The 26,287-nt window shown below is 40.5% G+C and overlaps 3 non-coding genes across 3 annotated transcripts; 2 read left to right on the top strand and 1 right to left on the bottom strand.

The window, feature by feature from the left end:
* Nucleotides 1-13,673: 13,673 nt before the first annotated feature.
* Nucleotides 13,674-13,746, top strand: TRNAV-AAC (transfer RNA valine (anticodon AAC)). Its single transcript has one exon. It is a non-coding gene; the product is annotated as a tRNA-Val (tRNA).
* Nucleotides 13,747-14,208: 462 nt separating this feature from the next.
* TRNAA-AGC (transfer RNA alanine (anticodon AGC)) lies at nt 14,209-14,281 on the top strand. The gene has a single exon. It is a non-coding gene; the product is annotated as a tRNA-Ala (tRNA).
* A 3,624-nt stretch (nt 14,282-17,905) lies between these two features.
* TRNAM-CAU (transfer RNA methionine (anticodon CAU)) lies at nt 17,906-17,978 on the bottom strand. The gene has a single exon. It is a non-coding gene; the product is annotated as a tRNA-Met (tRNA).
* Nucleotides 17,979-26,287: the final 8,309 nt, after the last annotated feature.

Here is a 26,287-nt window from a genome sequence, read left to right as displayed (position 1 = left end):
CTAGCCATAGATACTCTATTCATCAGGCTTCCGTCTATTCCATTAGTCATCTGCCAGAACCCTGATTCAGAGGAATTTTTCTCACAAGAAATAATCTTCTGTCTGATTGAATCCAAACATAAAAATCAGTAATATATTTTTAGAAAATAAATCACCATGTTCATGTTTCAACAATTCCAGTAGGATAGCATTGCTGTTCTTCACCTCCTGATTTCCCAGGGTATCTCAGGTTTTCCTACTGAAGTATAACCAAGCAAGAGGAGAATGAACAAGTACCTCAAAGTGGCTTCTCACAGTTGGAAAGTTAATTTGGGTGTCTCATTTTATCTTTAAAACTCATGCAATTTGCATTCCACCCTGTGATCTAGTTGGGCACTGGAAATAGAAAATTAAAAAAATTGGTTCCTATCATTAATAAATCATAGTTGAAAAATGAAATAGATATTTGCCTGGTTAAGAGGTGGCAAATCTATGGAGGAAATTACTAGTTTCTTCCCCCATATCCATGGCACTAACACCAATCAGTTGTGAATTTTCTTTTCCACTTTACAAAAACTTAAGCTCAGGTACCTTCTCAATACAATATCCGCTGTCAGTCAATCAGGATGGATTTTGCTTTGCTACCCCTGTGCACGAGAACAGTTTAATTCAATAGCATATGAACTAGAGGAAAGATCTGTACAAAGTACCATAAGAATGTTGAAGGAAGTGGGTTATTCTCTCTGGAGGGATCAGAGAAGACTTTACAAAAAGAGATAGGCAGTCTAGGGCTGTTATGATTGCTTTGTTCCACAACTCTTCAGAGAGCCAGGTTTCTTCCAGTTCATTGTCCCCTATTCCTTGGAATGTTGCCTTTATCTGGTAGGTAGAATTCTAACCATCACATTCACATTTTAGACAGAAAGATGGAGGAAGAGACAAAGAAGAAAAGGCAAAGGGCATGTGCCAGCTTTTAGTAAAGGAAGTTTCCAAGAAGCTGCCACACAATCATTCCACCTGCATCTCATTGGCCAGACCTCAGTCACACTGTCACATGAAGTAGCAAGTACTAATCCTATGGATGAAGGTGAATATGGATATTACATGGGAATCTGGGATGGGGGGAAGGAAGAAGGGAAGTTGTTTTGTTAAATAATAGATTAGATCAAATGTTCTATTTTTCATTTTCTGCATCACTCTTGTAGCTATAACAACACCCCCCCATAATATGCATGTTCATCTTCTTCCATAGGAATAGAACCCAATATTTTTGGAAAGCATATGGACAGCAGAATAAAAATTAACTCCTTTGCAGCTACAGAGCATAATGAGACAATGATAGTCACTAAATAAGAAGAGTAACAAAGGTAAGGAAATCTGGAGAGAATCAGCTTGAAGAAGCAAAAAATGAAGTTGGTAGTATGGAGGGCCCAGTAGGTAAAGAGGGAGTGAATTATGTGAGGAGGGCAGAACTTCGTTTGGGAAGTCTGATGAAAAGCCACCAGGGATTTGGCCATATCTGAAGTCTCCTTTTATTTTTATTTTTTTTTTGCGGTACGCGGGCCTTTCACTGTTGTGGCCCCTCCCATTGCAGAGCACAGGCTCCGGACGCGCAGGCTCAGCGGCCATGGCTCACGGGCCCAGCCGCTCCACGGCACGTGGGATCCTCCCGGACCGGGGCACGAACCCGCGTCCCCTGCACTGGCAGGCGGCCTCCCAACCACTGCGCCACCAGGGAAGCCCTGAAGTCTCCTTTTAAAAGAGCTCAAGTGGAGGGAGCTAGCTCAAGTCTGGAGGGGAGAAATAGCAGAGGGAAATTTCTGAGTGTGTCTTGTTTTATCCTGTTAGTGGCTCCATTCCTTACTTACCAGAACATGTTTCTCTCCCAAGGAGAACTCAAGGAACTAAGTTGAGTTTCTGTCTTGGCCCTCAACCTCGTGGCTCCCCTCTTGCTGAAATAGACTTCTATCTCCCCTTACTGAGTACAAATCTTGTTCTTAGACACTGACATTTAGCAGTGTCTGGGATGTCTGTTTTGAACATGATCTTTGGCTTTCCCCTGGTGCAAAGGGTAAGCAGGATCACTTACCCTTTGCAACCGGGATGGCTATAGAGAGAGAGGTTACTTTGTTGCAGGCTAGGTCTTTATTAGGTGGGTATTACTGATTCAAGCCTATATACACAGATGCTTTGATTGCCCTAATTTTCAAAAAAAAAAGTTCTCCTCCTATACCTGAGGAGGTCTATCGTAAATCTCAAGTATAATCTTCTGCCTCAAGTGTCTTCAGGTTGTTTTTCTAACTTAAAATTTTTTCAAGAAATGGTTGTCACGTGGTTTTTTTGCCATGAGTTTTGAGTTAAACAAAACAAAACAAAACAAAACAAACCGAGATGAGCACCTTGCATCAGTCCTCCAGGTAGCCCCCAGACAGGTCAGAACAGACCTATACGATAATTTGAGATCAAGGACTGTTCTGCTTTCTTTGGAATCAGGCACCAGGCTCCCACACTGGGAGCACACACTTCTGTCTTTAAGTCTGCTGCTGAGCCAGAGGGGGAGTGGGGCAAGAGCAAGTAAACATGCCACAGAGATTCCTACCATTTTTTGGTTGACTTTTTCTTGATTCAGCTTTCACTGGTTGCTGTAAACTTTGGACTACCTTCCAGAATTCTCATGAAATTAGCTTTCACATTTTCTGCTTGTTTTTAAATGTTTTTGTCAAGGGACAGGAACTTAGAGCTGCCTGCTCTGCTTTCTTGCCCCAAGTGTTTTTATAGAGCATCTCAAACTCTTCCAAAGAAATTCTGCAATATTAATTCATAAAACACGTGAACATAACTGAAGAATGCTTCCCCTTCTGCAGGCTGAGGGACAATATCTTTAGGTTAATAAAAACGTTTGTGCTTTTGTTGATGTGTTGTTCATATTGATGTTTGCTGATGTGTTTAAGACAACAGAAACCTTCAAAACAAATATAGAAGAACCTTTGGAATTTGGGGGATAAAGGAAGAAAACAGAAAAAGAAAAATCAGGTAAAACATAGTAGAGAAATAAGCTAGGGCTCAACAGATTGTTTTGTAAGCTAATACATGGCTCTTCTTTTCAGAGAACAATTATGTATTAACTCAACGTCAGCCTAGCCAATAATCTAGGTACCCAGCCTGAACACAATCGGGGCAAACAGTTTTAATTTACTCATTCAGCTAATATGTATCAGACACGAACCGAGGGGCTATGCGTGTGAGAGACATCATATCCCAAAATTGCTCTGAATGAAAGAAGTGGCAGTTCTCAAGAGAGACATGACTGTAGAATCCTTTGTATTCCCTGAAAGGGGTATGAGTCAGTTCTTTATGGCTCCTGTAACAAATTACCATGTACCTAGTGGATTAAACAATACAGATTTCTTATCTTACAGTTCTGTAGTTCAGAAGTCTAATTCAGGGCACACTGGGTTAAAATCAAGGTGTTTGCAGTGCTGCGTTCCTTTCTGGAGAATCTGCTTCCTCGCTCTTTCCAGCTTCTAGGTTTCCTATAGCTTTTGGCTCATAGCCTTTTTCTTCCATCTCCAAAGCCTGCAATGAAGGACCAGTTTCTTCATATGTCACATCTCTCCAAGCCTTCTGTCCTTGCAAAACTCTGCCTACAGCCAGGAAACTTTCTCCACTCTTAAGGACTCTTGTGATTAGATTGGGCTCACCCGGATGATCTCCCCATCTCAAGGTTGTAAACTTGATCACATCTGCAAAGTCCTTTTTGCCATCATGGTAATATATTCACAGGTTCCCCCTGTACTGATTGCTCATGTCAGGGGAGGACTCTAACGACTTGGAGGATAGCAAAGATCATCATTATTGCCAACCACCAGAAATAGAAGTCCAAACAAGTCTGCTCACTGCATCTTGCTATCAGAGTCACCAGGGAAAACACAACACAGTCAAGCACAGGATGGAACAACTCTTTACTTACATAGCGAAGAGACAGAGCAAGGTCAGCTTTAATATGAGTGTCAGTCCCCCATGTCTAGCAGGTCCCCACAGCAGCTATGCACACCCCTCTCATGCCACAGTAGGAGGACCACAACCCCTTTCCCATGGGGTCTGAAATACTGGAAGCTGGGAGCATGCCTGAGGGTCACTGTTGCATGTGCTTAAGCAGAACAGAGGAATACACATTATGAAACAGGGAAATAGATTCCCACATAAGGCAATAAGCCTGGCACAGACTGTGTGGGCTCTTTATCTCTTGGTAAGGATGTGTTCCAGGCACAAGGCCCATTCTTATCTGAACAAGCAGGGGCTGAAAGACTGTGCACACGAGACTGCCTTTCTCAAGAATCCACCCCAAATCTACTGAAACAATAGATAAAGCATGTCAAATCTTGTAGGACCCTAGTCTACCTCAAATTTGGAAGCATAACTGGGTCCAGTGGGTTCCCTGAACAACCTGTGCAGATGCAGTTCACTGGCAGAGACTTTCTGTCCTTTTGAGAGAGCACTTTACCAGGTTCACTAAGAGAACTACACCCAGGAGTATGACCAGTCCGCCCTGGAGCCTGGTCCTCAACTAGGAACCCCAAATGCCAGGGCTGAGCCAGCTGAAGAGGTCAAAGAATGAGTCTAGGTATGACACCTAAAACACGAGCCAAAAAAAAAAAAAAAAACAAAACAAAAAAAAAAGTAAACCCTACAGAATTCGAACCTGCCAGTCCACAGCCACAAGAATAATTCCAGGAAATAAATGTCTTTATGTGTGAAAAAAAGAGCTAGGGCAAGGTTGAAGATAAGTTTCATTTCCTACGTGAGGCTGCTCCTTCAAGACTAGGAAAGGGCTGTTTTATGTAATATATAGAAAAAACACAGTGTAGCAAAATGAGGAAACAGAGGAATATGTTCTAAAGGAGAAAACAAGATAAAACCTCGGGGCGTGGGGGGCAGACCTAGTAAAAAGGAGATAAGTAATTTACCTGATAAAGAGTTTAAAGTAATAGTTATAAAGATGATCAGCAAACTTGGGAGAAGAATGGATGAACACAATGAAAACCTCAACAAAGACATAGAAAATATAAGAAAGTACCAAACAGAAGTCATAGAGCTGAAGAATACAATAACGAACCGAAAAATACACTAGAGGCATTCCACAGCAGATTCTTTTTCTGGAGCTCAAGTCTCTTGCTCCCTCTGGTGTTTATCTGTGGTGCTGCAGGTTCTGTGGAGCGGCAACAAGCTGCCAAACTCTCCGGTGTTCTCTGTGGTCCCAGGCCTCCGAAGTATGATGGTTCCGTGTCAGTGCTCGTAATCACGTGAGACAGAAACTAGTCCCTTGGGCAGCCTCCCCTGCAACCCCCGAAAACCAAAATGTTGGGCATATGTTCCATTCTTTCCTTTCCTTCCCAAGAGGGAAACAATAAGTTGGGCATTTTCTCCTGATCTTGCTGGGCTCTGTCAGCTTGGAGGAAAGTCTACAGTGGGTAGAACGCAATGGTTTTATTTATTCGTTTCAATGCAGCCATTCTTGGCTTTGCAGTACTTGGGGTACTGCAACTTCTCAGCTGGTTTCTGGAGCTCTCATAAAAGGTTTTTGGACCATATATTGATGTTAAGTTGGCGTCTCTGTCAGGGAGCAAGGCTTTCTATTTTGCCATCTTGCTGATGTCACCCCTTGCCAGCATTATAATTTAAAGCTCTAGAATTTAAATTTGCTATTCATCTGAGGAGGCTGCTTCTGATGGTAATATAATCTGGGGAGGTTTTGTTACTTTCTTCTCTATGGATTTCATTTTAAGCAATAAGTTAATGCTCTTTAGTATTCAAACATTTCTAACTCTTGGCTATGCCTCCATCAGTTCCTTTCTGCTATCAGGGATGGTCATCTGACTGAACACTGGCATGTTCATTGACAATTGTGATAACTTCTATCTACAGGAGAGGAAGTTGGGTGTGAGATCCACAGTGAAAAACTGAACACATAATACATGAGCTTTTTTACCTATTACTTCAAGATTTATAGGAAAGAAAAGATTCAAGAAGTCCAATTCATCAAAAGCTGGAAATATGAAAAGAAATCCATAGCCCGTTACATCATGGAAGCTAGTGAGAAAGATATCTATTTTCCCCAGTTTTGCTCCTTCATTCCTTCTCCACAGGCACCTGAGTCCTCAGAGCTTCTCTCCTGAACCCAACTCCAGGAAATATTGGATTGCCTTTTAAAATGACAATTTATACGTTTATATTTCACACAGAAGACAGCACAGACTCAGTCTTTGACCAATACTCTTTGTCATTGTACTACAACAAGGAAGGAAAACCTGCTGTGGAGGGAGTGAACATGATCTGTACTGGACTGTGCTGGCCTTTCCATTTCAACATTCATGGTTTTGGGCTAGTGGGAGGGTGGATCTCCCAGCCCTGTTTTCCAAACAGAGAGATCCTGGTGAAAAGAAGGCCTTTCCACTATTTGTAATTGACATTTTTGGGGTCTATAGGGGAAGAGGGAAGGCAGTTGAGGGACACCTAGAGAGAAAAGATGTACAACAGAATCTGTGGGTGTGAGGTCTGAGCTTCCTGGGTCTGGAAGGGGACGAAAAGACCCAGATTGTCAAAAACAAAAAACAAAAACAAAACAAAAAAGAAAATATGAAATTAGGGGAATTCTTAGAGAAAACTCATAAAGAAGAATAGGAGTAGGATCTTTGGGTAGTTCTTCCTTAAGGAGGTTCCTTACCCACCTGTCTCAACCCAAACATCGTAGTACCTGCAATGACAGTTCAAATCAACACCTTCAGAAATATCTCTCAAATTATGAAACAATCAGGGGGTATTTACTTTCCACACATAGAATCCAAAATAGATTTTTCCTCTTTGCACAGGCAGCTGAAATATGATTTAAAATGGGGGTGGGGGGGATTCCAGCAGGTAATGCAGGAAATATATTTATCAACATTAGCGATCAGAACCAGATGAGGTCCAAAGACAGGAAGGAAAGATAAAGAGGGTCATGATTCTGCCATGCTGAGCTGTGAACAGCCCTTGCACTTTGCTTTTCACTGAAACACTTCCCTCACCTTCAACTTGATCTTAAACGTCTTCAGGCACAAAGAATCCTATGGATGATGCTCTTGGAGACTCTGTGAATGGGTGCTCCTTCAGCACACCCAACATTTGATTAGGCCAGAGTCGCACAGTCTTCAAATGAGATGGAAAATTTCTCACATTTTGGCTCTGCTGTGGGTATTTGGTAACCGGGGTCTGTCTGGGCTAGTTTCCCAGTTGTCCACAGAGGGCCTTTCTTCACCTCTCAGCTCCTGACTAATACGTCTTCTCATTTTGAATCAGACCTGGTAAGGTGCGTACTTCTTGGCATTCAGCCGCTAAATCAAATGTTACTTTGCTACTGAGACCACCCCCACCATAGCTAATGCCTCTCCTCGTGATTTCAGTCTATCACATCAATTTATGCCACCTTCCTCACAAACACTCTCTGTTTCAGAAACTGTCTTATGACGTTTTTCTTTTTAAATTTCCTGTCTTTCCTCTAGAATATAAGGATCTTTAGGCTCAAATCACTGTTTTGCCCTCACTGTGTCCTCAGTGCCTGAAGTTAAGGCATAAATACGGCTTCTGTCTTGAAATGAAAGTATTAGGTAAGGCTAAGGAATAGGTAGATCAAATATTGAACAGTTAATAATTTAATAAATGATTTCATTAACTTCCAAAATGTTAATCTCTGCATCTGTCGATTTATTTTACTCTTTCTTTATGCCTTATTTGATGTTTTGAGTTTTATTGATGAATGACAACTTATTTATACTGTATAATTTAAAATTTTCCCAGACAGAATCTTCTACTTTCTAATTAGTGAATAACAGATAAAGATGTAAGGGAACACAGATGTTTAGGACTCCCGTTATAAAACAATCACAACTGATAACAGTTTAAAGTTGGGTGAAAACTAGAACAGAATTAAAACCCTATTTCCTTTTGCATGTGTTTTCTTCTACACAGGTTCTTTTTTTTTTTTTTGTTTTTGGTAGGCGGCCCCCCCCCTGCTGCGGCCTCTCGCAGGCTCAGCGGCCACGGCTCACGGGCCCAACCGCTCCGCGGCACGCGGGACCCTCCCGGACCGGGGCGCGAACCGGATTCCCCTGCATCGGCAGGCGGACGCGCAACCACTGCGCCACCAGGGAAGCCCTACACAGGTTCTTCATTTCCAGTTTCTCTTCAACAGTGAAGTCCAAAAATGTTCCTTCTGTCTCTTCTTTTTCCCACGGCCACTCTCTCCTCCCTTCCTTAGCAGAGGAATAGGTACCAATCATGCTCTTGCCTCAGGGCGTCTTTGAGTAGATGTGCCCTGAGTCCAATCCTGGTTTCACAATAAGGACATTGAAATTTTCTGAAGTTTGGGCCACCCAGAAGAATGAACAATGAAGTGGAGACTTTACTCTAAAATATTTGAAGAAAGGGTTTAGAGGTACATGTGGGGAATTAGCTCAAGTGGTAGAGCGCTCGCTTAGCATGTGAGAGGCAGTGGGAACAATGCCCACATTCTCCAACTTTTATTCTTTCAACTGCAGAGCTCCAGCTGACAACTGCAAATCTTCCAACCTGTAGAAAGAAATGAGAAAATTAGACACTTTGGAGCCTTCTCTGGGCAAGGACAAGACAGGACAGCACTGGTTCTACTGGCAATTTTTATGTACCTCTACTATGAACCTATAATTTATTTTCTGTTTCTTCAGAATAGCTGCTCATCTCAAGGGATATGCCCAATTCCTCTTTTTATTCCTGTTTCTTCCTACTACTTGGCAGCAAGGCGGCAGAGTCCTGAGAAGTGCAGGGCAGAGCGGGGTCAATAAAGCCCCAGCTTTCCTGTCACTGATTGAAACCAGGAACCTCAAGTAACCAGAAAATATCAGGAAAGACACTGTGGAAAGCAAGCACGTGAAGTTATTAGTGAACTTCTGGATGCACCTGTGAGTTGTGACTAAATGGCGCTGATCCTAAACAACATACCATAGAGTTTGAGAACTGGCTAAGCAAGGTTTGGTTGGGGTCTGCAATGGTTACATAGTTACAAGGGGGAACCTTGAGACCATAAAGTTGCAGCTGGTTATGTTGTTCTCAACAGGGCAAATGGCATCCTTGGGTTTGGCAAAGTTCAAAGAAAATTCACGTTCTCACTGATGTAAGGAGGTGTCTGAGACCAGATTCTCAATGGCAGACGTCTCCATTTTTATATGCCTGAACTATTCTCATCAGAACAATAGCAGAGAAGGAAATATCTGGGTGAATAGGATAGACTATTATGTTTCTCTTGAGTTCTTTGAAGTATGTTTAATGTTTGAAAGTGAAAACTACAGCATTGTCCCATGGAGTCCCATGGAGTCCCATGGAGTCCCATGGAGTTTTCATTGTATCTACATGTACTATATACATGACATAAAATGATTATGGTAAAGGGACTAAATAGCAGTGAGTCTTCTAAATTCAACTTGAATAGTAATTTATTGATTCTAAATATACTGTGACGTATTAAGGATGTATAGAGTAATCACTAGAGCAGCTACAGACAATGTTTAAATAAGCTGAAAGATGGTAGGAAAAGAAACAAAGAATAAAAAATAAGGGAACAAACCATTAATAAACTATTAAATATTAAATCTATATGCAAATTTATCAATAATAACATTAAATATACATTACCTAGACACATCCGTAAAAATCAGATTGTCATAATATACTAAAAATAAATATGCTGACCTTAAGAAACTCTTTTCAAAGGTGTTAATATGCGAGATTAAATGTTATAAACAAGATTAAAGTTACACAGGAGGTTGATAGTAAAGAATGGGAAAAGAGATACCACACAAGCATTAATCAAAAAGAGCCGAAACAGATATATTAATATCAGACAAAGTGGATTTCAAATTTCCAGTTATTAAGTGAGAAGTTACATAATGATAAGGTGTCAGCTCACCAATGAAATAAACTATCCTAAGTGTATATGCCCCTGACCACCAAGCTTCAAAATTCATAAACCAAAGCTGATAAACTTGAAAAGAAAAATAGAGAAATCCACAGTTATCATTGTAGATGTCAACACTTCTCTCTCATTAATGTCAGATCTAGTAGTTAACAAAACAATACCGTCCACCAATGGATCGAATTGACCTTATAGAGCAAAATCGCAATGTAGGTAGAAAGAAGGGCCAAAGAGTTGAGAGAAAAGCAAGATCATATCAAAACTAAGAAATCAAGAATGGTCAGAGTGAAGCCGAGGGACGTTATGAAAATAAATATTTTTAAAAGCGTTATCTAGCTGCAAATGCCAAGGAGACTGAAAGTGTGAAACCGGAAGTGGATTGTCCCTTGTCTCTTTATATCTCTCTAGCTCCAGAGGTCTGGGTGGTCAGATTCCTTCTGAATCACCTGAGCCTACTGCCCTGCACAGAGCAGCTCTCCAGTGAATATGTACTGACTGAATGGAAAGGAAGGGATAGATTCAAGAGAGCTTCACGAAATAATGTTCAGATTTGTTAATAACGTTCAAGGGATGTGGGTTTTGAAGGAAGAGAATGGGCCAAAGTTGACTAGGAAGGCTAAGCCCGAAAGGCCAGCACAGTGGAGGCTGGGAATTAGATAGTTAGGGAATACCTGAATGGGCTACTGTGGAGAAGAACAGGCAGAGAGATCATGAGCTGGAGCAGAAAAAAAAGATCACAATTTGGAATCTAATAATCTGTTTCTCAATTCAGGCTTCACTGCTTAGGAGAAATATTACTTAACTTCTCTGAGCTGCCAACATAACTGGAAAATGCAAATTATGATACATAGTTGTTGTCAAAATTCAATTGGAATATACAAAATAATCTCCATAAATCTCTTAGTCTAATTAATGGTACAAAAGGCTGAAAAAAAAAAAACAGGGAGGTTTTTTGTTAAGTTCAGTTTGGGGTTTTTGTAAAGAGAATGTTTCCAGTTGTGTCAATGTAAGTGGAGATGTAGAATGAGACAGAAGTATGAACTGTAGACAAATTTGAGGAGTATTCATTCACTCAGTCAGTGAACTAATATTAACTGGGTACCTCCTAAGTTTCTTTTTAACATGAGGTACCAAGGAAAGTGTAAGAGGGGCTGGGATCTCTGAGGGAGGGAAGAGGCAGATCTCTGGAACACAAGAGGGGAAAAGAGCAGCAAAAGACAGGTATGATTGTTCCTGGTCTTGCTGTCCAGAGCGTCCAAGACCTCTGGGTCTATGCTGGAAAGGTGTGGACTCCTCCGTTTCAGAATGTAGAATCCATCAGGTGCTTTTCAAAGAACGTTGATTACATTCTTTAAAAGCTGGAAACTGATAGACAGGCCTGGAAAATATTATTTAATATTTTAAGTAGAATGTGGGAATTTAAGCCCTTGTTCCTTCTCAGCACAGTTGGCAGTGCGTCAGTCTCATAATATGAAGGTCCTGAGTTCGAGCCTCCGAGAGGGCAGGGCAGTTCACCTGTCTTATGTTGCTAAAAAGAAAAGGTATGTAGACTGCACTAAAACAAACAAAAAAACAAAGTAAAATGATCAAATGCTGCCAGATAAGCTTTGATAAATGATCCAATTTTTGCTCAGGAGGGTGAAACCAGATTTCAAGTTTGTTGCACTTCCCCGTAATTTCTGTAAACTCATTGGTGAAGTAATTTAGATCACACCAGAAAATACAAGCTATATCATATTTTTGTGTCTTCTTCTCCCTCTGATGGAAGAAGCCAGGGAAATTTATCTTCCAAATTGGTGCTGTGAAGGTCACCTAACAGCAGTTAAGCAATGAGGATGTGTAAAATCATTTATTCTTTTAATCATGCAACAAATAATTCTTGTTAGTGGACTCTTCTGGGTGCAGTGATTCAAGAGTGAATAAAACCCCCAAATTCCCTTCCTCATGGAGCTATATCCCTCCATCTTCTGCTTCTTCTAGAGTGGCAGGATCCAAGGAGCTTGAGGATTTGATTAATGAGGTTTGTGAGCGTTCTTACACTAGGTAAACTATAACTCTTTGACATTCTGTGAGCTTGGAAGCTGGAGGGAGAAAGTGGAGACAGTGGTCACATCTGGAATGCTGACAGTGTAGACAGTGTAGTAGCCTTTTCAGGATAATAAAATATCTTGAAACCACTTTATTCTTTGGGGAACCAGTGACAGTATGGTGACATATATGATTATGGGTTGTAGGATTCCAACTTTGCCCAGTTGATTTTCTTTTAAAATGTGAAAGAGAAGTGATGTTCTGTTTTACTTCTTATACACGTTACCAAAACGACACCCAGAGATGGATTTCTGAAGGTTAGCTTGTCTAGAGATTGCTTCCTGAAGATCAGACCGTGCTGTTTCTTCACCTTAAGGGCTCAAGGAAGGGAGCCATCTTCAGGCTGGAGAAAGCACCACAGTGGTTACGAGAGGATTACCTCCTTCCATTTGCTGCATCTCTGAGCCTTTGAGAGAAGGATGACCACCACTGGGGACTTGGAATACAGGCTACGAAAGAATGAAAAATAAATCCTTTTTCAGCACCATATGCTAAAAATTGTACTAAATGTTTATTAATTTTATGCAAGTTGTTTGATTTAGGCTTTGCAGTTCATCCACATATCATTATTCCCACTTTACAGATAAAATGGAAGCTCAGAGTAGTTGAACCATGTTTTTCTCAGTTCGAATGGCTGTATGGAGCAAAACCGGAAGTGGAAAACTGATTTTTTTTTTCCTATATTAAAATGTAGGCTCTTCCTTTAGCCCTGTGCATAGTCTTATCACTTTTTCTCCAGACTAATTCATTCATTAATTCATTATTAAAACAAATACTTATAAATGAGTGGATTTAATCTTCCATGCATCAGATATTAATTCAAAATCACTTGTGGCTACCACCCAGGTTCAAGTATTCTATACATGGCTTTGACACTTTCTTTTCCCTCAAAATCTCTACATCCAGTGTCTTGACACGTACTCAAATACTGTAGATCCTTCCTGGACAACCGCTCCAGAATCTTTCTCTTTCCTCTCATGCATCTATGCCTTTATCCATTCTATGTTTATGGAGAATGTATTCTGTACCAGACAGTGTACTGGGCTGGAGATGCAGAAAGACTCATGCTACTGCTAATCTCAGGAGCTGAAAGAATAAACCTCGATTCTTTAATATTTTATAACTTCTTTTTCTCTCTCTCTAATTCTAGTTTCTCCGTTTCCTACCTATTTGGCATTCAAAGTAAAAGCGTTTCAGAAAATGTTTTGATTTTAAAGCCATGTGCCTGGATTTTTTTTCAAAGGTTCTTAAGCCTCCACAATTTTCTCCCCAATGTATCTTCATGTGTCCAGGCTTTTCAATCACTGTTTCCCTCCATGTCTGTTTTACACACACACACGCACACACACACTCCACTCCACTCCACCTCAACAGGTAATTGCTGAACTCAGGAATTCCTACCTCCATGCCTGTTCCTCCACCCTGTTCACTCTTCATCTTCACCCCTCAATGTCCGTATTTTTTTTCTTCTCTCTGATATGATCTCGCTTCTTATTTCCGATGGGTCTTGCTTGTAATAGTTTGTAGTTTTTGGTTATTTTCTCACACGGTGTAGATGTGAAACCTTTCATGACCCACCTCAGCAAGAATTGAATAAATATGCCGGGAAAGAAACAAAGCACGAGTTTCCGTAGTGTAGTGGTTATCACGCTCGCCTAACACGCGAGAGGTCCTCGGTTCGAAACCGAGCGGAAACAATTGGTATTTCTTTTGCCTTCCACCATCTGGGAAAAATCAGTGTACCAGCTACCCTAAAAGGAATAAGTGATCATCCAACTTCTTTTGGTTTGTTGTTTCGGTCTCTTTTTCAAGACACAGATAATCATCCTGAGATAGTCTTGTCGCATTAGCCAACTGTTCTGGGTGACTCCTCCCAAGTGAGACGTGTTCTCTTCTGTCCCAGAAAATCTGAAACGTGAAATTTGGGGGTATCAAACTTTTCCCATGGCTACTTTCTTTTCTTAGCGGAGGAATAGGTACCAACCGCTCTCTTCCTTTGGAGCATCTTTGAGAAGATGTGCCCTTAGTCTAAATTCTGGTTTCGCGTTAATGGCCTTGGCATTTCCTGAAGTTTGGGCCTCCCAAAAGAGCGAATAATGAAGTATTCTGAAAAACTGAAGGAGGAAGAAAAAAAAAAGAGAGAGAGCAATTTCGGTACAGGGGAATTAGCTCAAGTGGTAGAGCGCTCGCTTAGCATGCGAGAGGAAGTGGGATCGATGCCCACATTCTCCAAGTTTTACTCTGTCTACCGAGGAGCGCCAATCTTCCAGCCTGTAGTAAAAAATGAGAAAATTAGACACTTTGGACCCTTCTATGGGCAAGGACAAGACAGGGCAGCGCTGGCTCTACTGGCCTTCGGTATGTACAGATACTTTCAACCTATATTTCGTTTTCTGTTTCTTCAGAATAGCTGGTCATCTAAAGGGTTATGCCCAATTCGTCTTTTTATTCCTGTTTCTTCCTGCAACTTGGCCACAAGGCGGCACAGTCTTGGGAAGCTCAGGACAGAGCGGGGTTCAATAAAGCCGCAGCTTTCTCATCAGGGACTGAAACCGAGTGCCCCCAAGTAACCAGAAAATATCGAGAAAGACACTGTGTTAAGCAAACACGTGAAGTTATTAGTGAACTTCTGGATGAACCCATGATCTATGTATAAGTGACTCAGGTCCTAAACAACATAAACTTTGAGAACTGAAGTGCTAGCGCACTGCCCAAGTCCACACTTGTCGCTGGATTGCACACACTCCAGAGATCTCCAAATAGCCTCAGAAAGGCTTTGGAAATGGATTGGACTATGAAACCACAACACACAGAAGGCTGGTCGGTACTTGGAACTTGAACACAAGGCAGTCAATTGACTGCAAAAACAAAAGTAGCCATATTCTCCATAAAATTTGAACAAGACACAAAGTCTGATGCAAAAATGACCAGGTTATAATCCAACATTATTCAGCAAATGAAGAGCCAAGAAAATTGGTTAACTGACTTGAAAAAGAGAATCAACAGATATCAATACTGAGATGACACAGATGTTGAAATCTTCTAATAAATACTTTGAAGTAGTGATTATTCAGTGCTCTGAGAATTAGGGGTGAGAACTGTTTGAAATGAATTGAATGTTAGAAAGTCTTAGCAAAAAAATGGGACATATAAGTCCAAATTGAAACTTCAGAACTGAAAATGTATTAACCAAAATTATAAACAACAGTGCCTCAATGGATTGTCCTAATAGCAGACAATGACTGAGAAAAAGTCAGTGAATGTGAAGATAGACAATAGTAACTATCCAGTCTAAATGACAGAGTGAAAAGTATCTTTTAAAAGATGGCTGGTGATTCAGGGACAAATTGGAAATAACAAAGATCTTATATTCACATCATTGGAGACACAAGAGGAGAGAGAGGACCTTGAAAACGGGGGAAATTTTTTTTGAATTTCCAAATTTGAAAACTTTCGAAATTTGGCAAAAGACCTAAACCAGATTCAAAACGTTCAGTAAACTTGAAGCAGGATATACTTCTATAAATCCACACCCAGACATATTACTATTAAACTGCTGAAAACCAAAGGAAAAAAATAAAAACTTCTTGAAAGCAACCTGAGGAAAACTAAAGGGAAACTTCGATCTGAATGGTTTTGGAGTTCTCATCAGAAACCACAGAGGCCATAAAGAAATGACATGACTTTTTTAAATGTTGAAAGAATAGACCAGAATGCTGATATAGCAAAAATATCGTTCAGACAAAGAGGTGAAAAATACATTTTGATTTGAAGGTATACTGAGATAATCCATTGCCAGCAGAAGTGCTAGAAAAAAGTAAAGTGTGAGACAAGAAAAATGATACCTGAAGGACACTTGGAATAGTATGATTGAATAATAGCAAAGCTAGGAAAGATCTGGGTAAAAATGGCAGACTGTTATTCTCTGAGCTCTTTAAAGTATGTTTGATGATTGAAAGTGAAAATTACAACATTGTCTCATAGAGTTTCATTATATCTACATGTACTACATACATAACATAAAGGGCTCATGGCAAAGGTGCATAATGGTGATATATGTTTCTATACTCAACTTGAATGGTAATTTATTGATTCTAAGTATGCTGTGAGATGTTAAGGATGTATAGTGTAATCACTAGACCACCTACTAACAATGTTTAAATAAGTCAAATGAAGGTAGGAAGGAAGAGGGACAAAGAAATATGAAAAACAAAGGGAACAAACCATTAATAAGTTATTAAATAGTAAATCTGTATGCAAACTTATTTGTAACTATATTACGTGAGTTTCTTATAGTCAGTATATTTATTTATTTTTTATTAGTTATCCATTTTATACATATTAGTGTATATGTCAGTCCCAATCTCCATTTTATACATATTAGTGTATATGTCAGTCCCAATCTCTCTCTAAAACAAAAGAGGAAAAGCTATCCACGTTTTGTGTGTAGCACATGAGAATGGCCTCTTTGTTTCCTTTTATGATTTTGAAGGGTTTCTAAAGTTATTGCTCAGGACCGGTATTACAATTGAAATACAGAGGCAGGGACGGCAATCATGGGGTCCTAGGCAGATGGGTAAGCATCTCGTTAAGGACAGACTTCCCAACGCTCTCTTTCTTCCCCCTCTTCCTGCGTGAATTCATTTTCTATAAATTCCACTGGGCGTCAGAACCTTCCTTTGCCCGACTCTCCAGCTCTTTGCCATCCCCTCCCCAACCGGCATCTACTAGGAGACCTTAGACGCGCAAGTCCTCTCGTAATCTAGCTTCTCTAGGTCCCCGTCATTGGCCATTTAATTAACTTTTCACCATTAAAATTAACTTCTCTCGGCTTCTATAACACGGGGTTGAGGACCCACCCGACATACAGCACCGCGCATTGCTGTGATGGAAAATGACCAGCCCAGCCTCGCACAGACCTTCTTCCTCTTTGAGCATCTAGCTCTGCCTGCTCCGAGATCCCCCATCTCTCTTCCACTGTTTTCCTCCACCGGCTACAAAGTTGGAGTGTCAGTTAAGACATCGCCAGCCCTGTCATGTGTGGAACCATACGAGGAAAAAAATCAGAAAGATCCGATTTACTACACTTCCAATAGTTCAAAGTCCAATATTTCCGTGTCTTCTACGGGCTCATAAAAAAAAATTTTTAGGGCTTCCCTGGTGGCGCAGTGGTTGCGCGTTCGCCTGCCGATGCAGGGGAACCGGGTTTCGCGCCCCGGTCCGGGAAGATCCCACATGCCGCGGAGCGGCTGGGCCCGTGAGCCATGGCCGCTGAGTCTGCGCGTCTGAAGCCTGTGCTCCGCAACGGGAGAGGCCGCAGCAGAGGGAGGCCCGCGTACCGCAAAAAAAAAAAAAAAAAATTTTTAAGACACCGCCCCCCCCCCCCCACACACACAAAAAGTCAATGTTTTCTATATTTGTATTGAGCTGTAGTCATCTGGGAAGTTGCTGTTACCGACCAAGAGGGCAAGGAGATGCACAGCCGAAGACCGCGGGCGTAGACCCTGCAGGCACCAGCCAGTGAAGTTAGTGAAGTACAATTTCTGCGCTATTGGCTATCTTGAGCACGTGGTTATTTCGGCACTAGAAGTTTTATGCCCCGTGTGGTTTTTCAGGACTAGTCTGGAGTCCCAAGCGTCACCGCCCTCAAGGCAGAGCGTCTCCAGAACCCCTCGGGAAACAGCCGTTGCGCGGAGCGGCGAGCGCATGTCTGCTGGGGACCCGAACGGTTATTGTAGGAAAACTCTGGCTCTGATACAATCTCACTTCTTGATACTTCAGAGCAGAAGAAACTACGTCCCAGAGGTAAATAAGTGCAAAAACAAAGAAAACGAATACGCCGAAGAAAAGAAAGCATGCCTTCTCTGAGGCTCGAACTCAGGACCTTCAGATTATGAGACTGACGCGCTGCCCACTGCGCTAAGAAGGCGCTGGAGCGCTGGTTTTGGCCAGACTATAAAGGAATTATCTAATTTCTTTCCCTCGAAACGGACTACTTTCTGGATTTTCAGTTTTCTTGGTCCAGAGTTACTGGTTATCCAAGATATTTCCAAATATCTAGATTCCTTTCTAGCCCCGCGCTCAAAAAACTTCATACCTGGAAACTAGTGTATCCACTGAACAATTGTGCCTGACCTCTGGTTGGTGCTGTCCTTATTTTCTAATCATCTGGATTGTCGTTCCCTCAGTTATCAGTCGATTTTTTACCATCCATAGTCTCCTCTGTTGGAATAGTAGACTCTCACCAAATAGTAGTTGGATGAATGCATAGCTCCCAAACATATCAGCAGTCTACACTTACGTGTCTTAATTTAAATCTACATTTCCACCTATGTTGCCCGAGATGTTCCCCTCAGTATATCACAAACTGATTTTGTAAGTCTGCATGTTTTCTTCACTTCTATGTACCAAAAATCCTATTAAAGATTCTATTTATTCAATTTAATTTAGTCCAATTTAATATTTTGCCATAAATCTATATATCATTATCCACATTTTACTGATGAAACTGAGGCTCAGTAGTATCAGATTCACAGCTGCTAAATGGCAAAGCCAGATGTTGAAAGCAGACTTTGCGGATTCCAAAAAGTGTGCTTTCTTCACTCTAGATTATGTTCTTTCCACCATTCTTCCCCACATCACCACATTCACTCGTTACACAAATATTTATAGAATTGTGAATTCTTCAGTCCATTCAACAGACATTAATTCACAACCTGCCATGTGCCTGGCACCTGACGAGACAGACTTGACCTTTTGTCCTTCAAATCCTGACAAATACCTTAGACTATCAGTTCTCAAAGTGTGGTGTCCAGATCCATGGGGGTTCTGAGACACTTTCTGGGTATCTGTGAGGCCAACAATTTTTTCATAATTATCAAGGCTTTATTTGCTATGAAAAACAATCCGATGGTGCAAAAACAGCAGCGCATAAAGTTTCTGGTGCCTGCTATGGATCAAGGCAGTGACATCAAGCTGTGCTAGCAGCCACTGTGTCTATCTGCCACACACTCAGAAAAAAAAAGTATTTTACCTAAGAATATCCTTGATGGAGCAGTAAAAAATATTTACTAACTCTCACCCTTAAGTACATGTCTTTTTAATAATTTGTGTGAATAAATGAGAAGTGCAGAAAAAGCCCTTCAGCTGTGCATCACAGTAGAATGATTATCTCTAAGAAAAGCACTTGGGTGACTTTTGAGTTGTGAACTGTTCTAGTTATGGGTTTTGTTTTGTTTTTTTTTCAGGGAACACCACTTTTATTTGAAAGAAGTAACAGACAAAACTATGACATATTCAGGCATTTTCTCAAGAGTAAAAAAATTCAGCCTGTCACTTCAAAGAAAATAACTGACAGAATTTGTTTGCAATGATAAAATATTAGCCTTCAAGTGAAAATTAGCATTTAGGAAACTTCATGAATTTGCAGCTTCCCAATATTTAGAGATGTTTCTGATGAGATTGGTGATGGTATCAATGAATGTTCTTTTCTGTTTGTTTGATATTGTATACTGAAACGTTTCAACATTTGGAAGAACTATATATCTCAGTGGACCAATATAACCAAGTTGTTACCAAATCACACATGGGTAAAAGATCCATTCAAAGTTAGCAATAAGGCGTCAGATTCTACTTTACAACCAACCCTAAAGAAGGTACTGCCTGTCAAGTATTGGTGTAAAATCAAAGAAAGATGTCCACAATTACCTGAAAAGGCTATTGAAATACTCTTTCCTTTTCTAACAGCATATCTGTATGAAGCCAAACTTTCTTCATATGCTTGAAACAAAACATTATAGCTCAAGATTTTGAATGTGGAAGCAGATATAAAAATCTGTCTTCTATTAAGCCAGTCATTAGAGTTTAAAATTATATAGTTATTTTCCATAAAATTATATTACTTATGATAACATCTAATAGGTTGATCATGTTATTTTAAAAATCAAATAAACATTTTAAACCTTAACATAATAAATATTGACAGATAAAATTCACAAAGATCTTTGGGTTTCATTATAAAGTTTTTAAGAGTGTGATGAGTCCTGACACCAGAAAGCCTGAGAACTACTACACTAGATTATTTTTTACAGAACCTCTCTTGAATCTCCCTCTTTCTTTTCATTCCATCATTCATTCTACTCATAATTATTGAGGACGTGCTCTGTGTCAGGCTTGGGGAGTCAGAGGCAATTGGGCAACTCCGACCTCAGGAGCTGACAGGATAAACAAAGGCCCCGTTCCCATACTCTCAAACTTCCTCATTCTCTCAGCTAAAAACAGCCTCTTAAATATTTCATTTTGATAATGTAACCCTTCTGTTCTGTATTAATTTGCTAGAGATGCCATAATAAAATACCACAGACTGGGTGGCTTAAACAACAGAAATTTTTCTCACAGTTCAGGAGGCTACGAGTTCAAAATCAAGGCGACGTGAGGCAGGTCTGGTTTCTTCTCAGGCCCCTTGACTTGCAGATGGTCACCTTCTTGCTGTGTCCTCACATGGTCTTTCCTCTGGGCACATGTCCGGTATCTCTCTCTTTGTGTCCTAATTGTCCCTTCTTATAAGGACACCAGTCAGTTTGAATTAGGGCCCACTCTAATGACCTCACGGTAACCTAAACACCTCCTTAAAGGCCCTGTCTCCAAATACAGTCATGTTCTGAGATACCGCGTGCTAGGCTTTCAACATATGAATTTGGAGGGACAAAATTCAGCCCATAACACGCTCAGATTTTTTATATTTTCAACTCCAACTTTTCAGCCTTTGCTGTCACTACTTCCCTTCATGGGTATTTTAAAGCCCCCTCAATTAGAAAGGCCATACACTTTTTCTCATAGAGGAATTCTCACTTCCATGCCTGGTTCACACATTCGTGATTTCTCATCTTCATTCTCTAAGGCCCATTCTTGATACTTCCATTCTTATATGATCTTGACTTTTTTTTCTGGAATCCATGACTCCTTTTCAGTAACCATCTTATGGTTTTTGCTGTTCCAGTATTCAGTCTGGATGTGCCCCATCTTTCATTAATATCTTCCATCTAGCAGTCACTATATCCATAAGGAAGTGCAGCCAGTGGAGCTACGCTCCAAACCCTGACATATGCATAGACTAATTATTGAGTTGGCCAAAAATTTCCTTCGGTCTTTAAGTAAAAATAAAAGACGCATTTTTCATTTTCACCAAGAACTTTATTGAACAATGTATTCGCCGTTTTGTTCCACTACCTTCTGCCATTTTCCAGGCAACTTCATAATTCCATCTTCCCAAAATTTTTTATCTTTTTGAGCAAAGAACTGTTCCAGGTGCCTTTTACAGTCTTCCAGGGAATTGAAATTTTTTCCCTTAAGAAAATTTTGTAAAGGAATAAATGGAAATCCAAAGGTGCAATGTCTGGTGAATATGAGGATGAATCAGAACTTCCCAGCCAAGCTGTAACAGTTTTTGCCTGGTCATCAAAGAAACATGCAGTCTTGTGTTATCCTGATAGAAGATTATGCATTTTCTGTTGACTAATACTGGATGCTTTTCATCGAATGCCTCTTTCAGTTGGTCTAACTGGGAGCAGTACTTGTTGGAATTAATCGTTTGGTTTTCCGGAAGGAGCTCATAATAGAGGACTCCCTTCCAATCCCACCATATACACAACGTCACCTTCTTTGGATGAAGACCGGCCTTTGGTGTGGTTGGTGGTGGTTCATTTCGCTTGCCCCATGATCTCTTCCGTTCCACATTATTGTACAGTATCCACTTTTCATCACCCGTGACAATTTGTTTTAAAAACAGAACTTTTTTTTACGTTTAAGTAGAGACTTGCATGCGGAAATATGGTCAAGAAGGTTTTTTTCGCTTAACTTATGTGGAACCCAAACATCAAAGTGATGGACATAACCAAGCTGGTGCAAATGATTTTCAACACTTGATTTGGATATTTTGAGTATGTCGGCTAGCTCCTGCGTGGTGTAATGTTGATTGTTCTCAATTAATGTCTCAATTTGACTGCTATCAACTTCAACTGGTCTACCCGACTGTGGAGCATCGTCCAGTGAGAAATCTCCAGCACGAAACTTCGCAAACCACTTTTGACATGCTCGATCAGTCACAGCACCTTCTCCATATACTGCACAAATCTTTTTTGTGTGTTTCAGTTGCGATTTTACCTTTCTTGAAAGAATAAAGCATAATATGCCAAAAATGTTGCTTTTTTTCCTTCCATCTTCAATATTAAAATGGCTACACAAAAATTCACCAGTTTTGATAAGTTTTTCTTTAAATGCACGCTGATAAGACAGCTGTCAGAATACAATCTGACAAAATTGTTTCGAACGAAGTTAAAGACAACTAAGCGCTACTAGAGACATCTTACGGAAAACCAAATGAACTTTTTGGCCAACCCAATATTTATATTGCCTAAAGAAATTCCTGACTCTGAGTCCTGATTCTGAAGGTAGCCATTTGTTATCTTCTTATTCACTCAGGTTCTTGCTAAGCTTACAGGATCCAATGCAAGTCCCAGGAAAAGAGGGAGGAAGGTAATGCTAACCCTGCTTATGTTTCTACCTACCTGGTTCCTTTAGCTGGAAGCTCTGTAGCATCCATGTCATGGGATGATTTTTGCCATAGTCTCAGGAGTTTTTCTAATGTTAAGAGTATGTTTTCTAATGAACTCTTTCGTTGGTGAGCTCTTGTCATTTGTCTTGGTCAATGCCAGTAACGGGTCTGCATGTCAAAGTGCTTGTAGGTACTTGGGATGTTCTTCTCTTCCTCCATATTTGGGTGAATCATTTTCTCTTAATTAGGGAAGTTCTTTCACTCTTGTTTCAAAGTCTAGTCCAATATGCTTCTTTTACAAAACCTCTTCCTCCATGCTACATTTCTCTTCAGATCCTTTTCAGAGCCTCTTAGATCCTTGGGGTGATGGTTGGGGGGATCCTGGCTATAACGACTTTCTACATTGCTACACATCTCTATTTAAATTTGAACAGGGACATAAAATGAGAAAAAAAATACACATTCGTGTCTCAAAATATATAGCACAAATGCAAATAGGGAACAGCTGACAATAGACCAGGAACTATCTACTTTCTGCTCTGGTTTTAAACAGTTTTTATGTTGTGGCATGTTAAAGACAAATAAGTGGGAGTTATTGGCTAGAACAAGATATTATTCCAAAAGTGCAAGTAATTGGGACACAGGAAATTCATGACTTTTTATTTTATTTGCCATCTCTAAACAGAAATTATATTTACACCAATACTCAGAAATTGAAAATGTCAAGTAGCTTTACATTATAAACATTGTTGTATCTGCCATGTGTTTGGAATAACCCAAATGGAACATTGCCTCTTAGATATCTGAGATGTCATTTTTTGGTATGATAGTAATAATAACAAAACTGATTAATGGATAGCCATATAACTTCATCAATTGGACCTCTCCAAATTCTGTGACATGAAAATGACCAATCTCTGGGATAGAATAATACAGAAGATACATTTAGGTCTTCCATTATCATTTTATTTTTGTTCACTGGATGCATTCTTTTCCTACCTCCATATGAAGTTTTATGACTTATCCTGACTAATACCATCTCAGTCCCAAAATTAAAGTGCTAAGCTCCATGTAACACTCTAAAATGCAAACTTGACATAAAGATAAAACTTCTCCCTTCACCCACTGGGGATGTTGAGTCATGGCTACTTGAATAACTGCTAGGGAAAATATTTCATCTCTCTTTGCTTCCCTGAACTCCTACCCTTCCCCTGCCACCTTGTTAACTCAGGCTTTGACCCTTCCAAGTTTGAGTGTAGTGGAAGGATGAGTTAAGGCAGAGCGAGGTGAGATTAAGGGGACGGGGGTACAATAAAATTCTTACTTAAATGGTGACGTCATTACTGTGGCCCTCTCTGGTTGTTCAGATTTTAAATATGAATAATTCTTCTTTGAACAACACACAAGATTGTGGGTTCTCTTTTGCATTTCCCCTGATGATGACGTATTCTCCTCCAATTCCTTCCTTGTGACTTCCTTTTCAGCAGCTGTGAAACTCAAAGTTTCCTCCTGCTTCTTTTTTCCTAAGCTGCTTTCTTTTCTCCACTCAGCCACTTGAACTGGCTTTAAGTTGATCCCCTGCCATTGCTCCCTCTCTCCTGTTTCCCACACATGTTTTGTGGGAAATGCCCATGACTGGTTGTCCCTGATAAGCTCTGGAACTACAGGCCAATCCCAAGAAAAGAGCAACTTCAGGCAGTCAAGCTGCCCATCTCTTGCCTTTATATTACCCATGCCCCTCTCCACCGTGTCTCCCATATTTTGATGCCATTGACTGGCCTTGCTGACACCTCTCTTGTGCAGATTTAGTAAAAGGGCAGAGACACCCCAATCTGCATCATGTGTAGGGAATGTGTAGAAATAATAGCATACCAACAGCTCACTCTAAAATCCTTTTCATAAATTCTATTTCCATTGCCATCGCTTTGTACTATACGGATGCTCTCCTCACCCTGCTCAGGATCTGATGCCACTGGCTGGGCTCCTGCTTCCCACAGACACATCCCTCCTGCTGATTAGGCTTCAATACCTCATGCTGAGCTACCCTCTTCATCTCACTGGGGCTCCGACACTGTGCTTGCAGCCCCCTTCTTAATTAAGTGGATGCCTTTTTCACTACACTTGGGTTGAACAACCAGCAATAGACAGTTCTCCCTGATACTTGTCTATGCGTTTTCTCACCATGATTTGCATTGCAAGTCTAATAGAATGTAAATTCTTTGTCATTTTTGTTTACTGATTGGTCTAAAAAGTCTAGAACAGTGTCTCTGAAAATATTTGCTGAAGAATATATCTGTGAAAATTTCCTTCTTTCTATAGTATATTCTTGAGATTTCCTTTATTGAGGATCACTTGTGGGATAAACTCTCAAATTTTCTTTTGTCTTCTGGTATCTTTATGTCACTAATGTTCTTCAAAAATAGATTCACTAAATAAAATTTTAGTTGAAGAGTAATTTTATTTCTTCAATTTGAAAATTCTAATAAGCTATTTTGTAGTTAACAGTGTCACCTTTGCAGGCAATCTCTTTTCTATTTTTTGAGGATTGTCCTTTGTCTCTAGTGCCATTGTGATCCTTTCTTTTTTCCTCTTCCCCCTCCCCCCTCCTCCCCCGCCCCTCTCCTCCTCCTCCTTCTTCTTGCTTTTTTCTTTTTCTTTTACAGTTTCATCAGTGCCAAGAAGGCTTTGTATCATTCAACCTAATTCCCATGCTCTAACCCTCTTTTTGACCTGGGGTCATTCTAGACATGTGCCCTAACCAGTTGTATGGGTCTAATCTGGTGCCACAAGGTTATTTCATTGCCACCAAAGAGGACCTGAGAGAGCAGAACATCGGAAATATGACTTCAGCAAAAGCACAACGAAAAAGTACTGTTTCTATTAAGGAGTGGGGGGGGGGGAGTGAGATCTATAGTATTTCATCATGGGAATGATCTAGCTCTGAAACCATTTCACTCTTGAATTGCCAGAAAGCAAGTAAAGGTCCCACCTGGGTGGGGTGCCCAGTTGGAATTGCGGGGCTGTCTCACATGTCATGTATTTCTCTATAAAACAGAGTTGTGATTGTTAGAGATTTTGGAAATATGGCCACCTAGGAGGAGGAGGAGGAGGAGGAGGAGGGGCGGCTTCTGCAGCCCTCTCACCTGCACAATTAAGCCCTCCCAACGTGGCCCAGGTTGCTGGGTAGGGCTTCATTCCTCCTCCTGTCTTCCAGAGAAAGATAGGATTGGCATAGTAAGACACTAAGATCCTGGACAAGGATGAGGTAACAGAGGGAAGAGGAAGAATTTTCAAGAGAACATCGGAAACTGGAAATCAGGGCTTTTACTCGGTCTTTAATTTTAAAGAAATGAAGGAATGGTCAAGAAATAGCAACACATAATCAAGAAAAAACTGCTCAAACAAGAAAAGTTCAACAAAAACGCTGATGCTCCGCAGGTCAGAATCCCTTCTCATCCTAAATATCTGTCAGACATTTTGAGTTTTCTGGTCACAATTTTAGTCAGATTGTGGAAGGAAGATCAGAAGTGTGATATAACTTGTGTTTTCTGGTGTAATCTAAGCGTTTTCACCAATGATTTTACTGAAGTTACTGGGAAGTGCAACAAACTTGAAATCTAATTTCACCCTTTTAAGCAAACGCTGGCTCATTTTTCAAAATGACCGTGGAAAGATAACCTCCACCT

This window comes from Physeter macrocephalus, chromosome 18, assembly GCF_002837175.3.
Source record: "Physeter macrocephalus isolate SW-GA chromosome 18, ASM283717v5, whole genome shotgun sequence".
Lineage (NCBI taxonomy): Eukaryota > Metazoa > Chordata > Mammalia > Artiodactyla > Physeteridae > Physeter > Physeter macrocephalus.
Note: the sequence above shows the minus strand (reverse complement) of the source record. Positions and strands in the feature narration are given on the sequence as shown.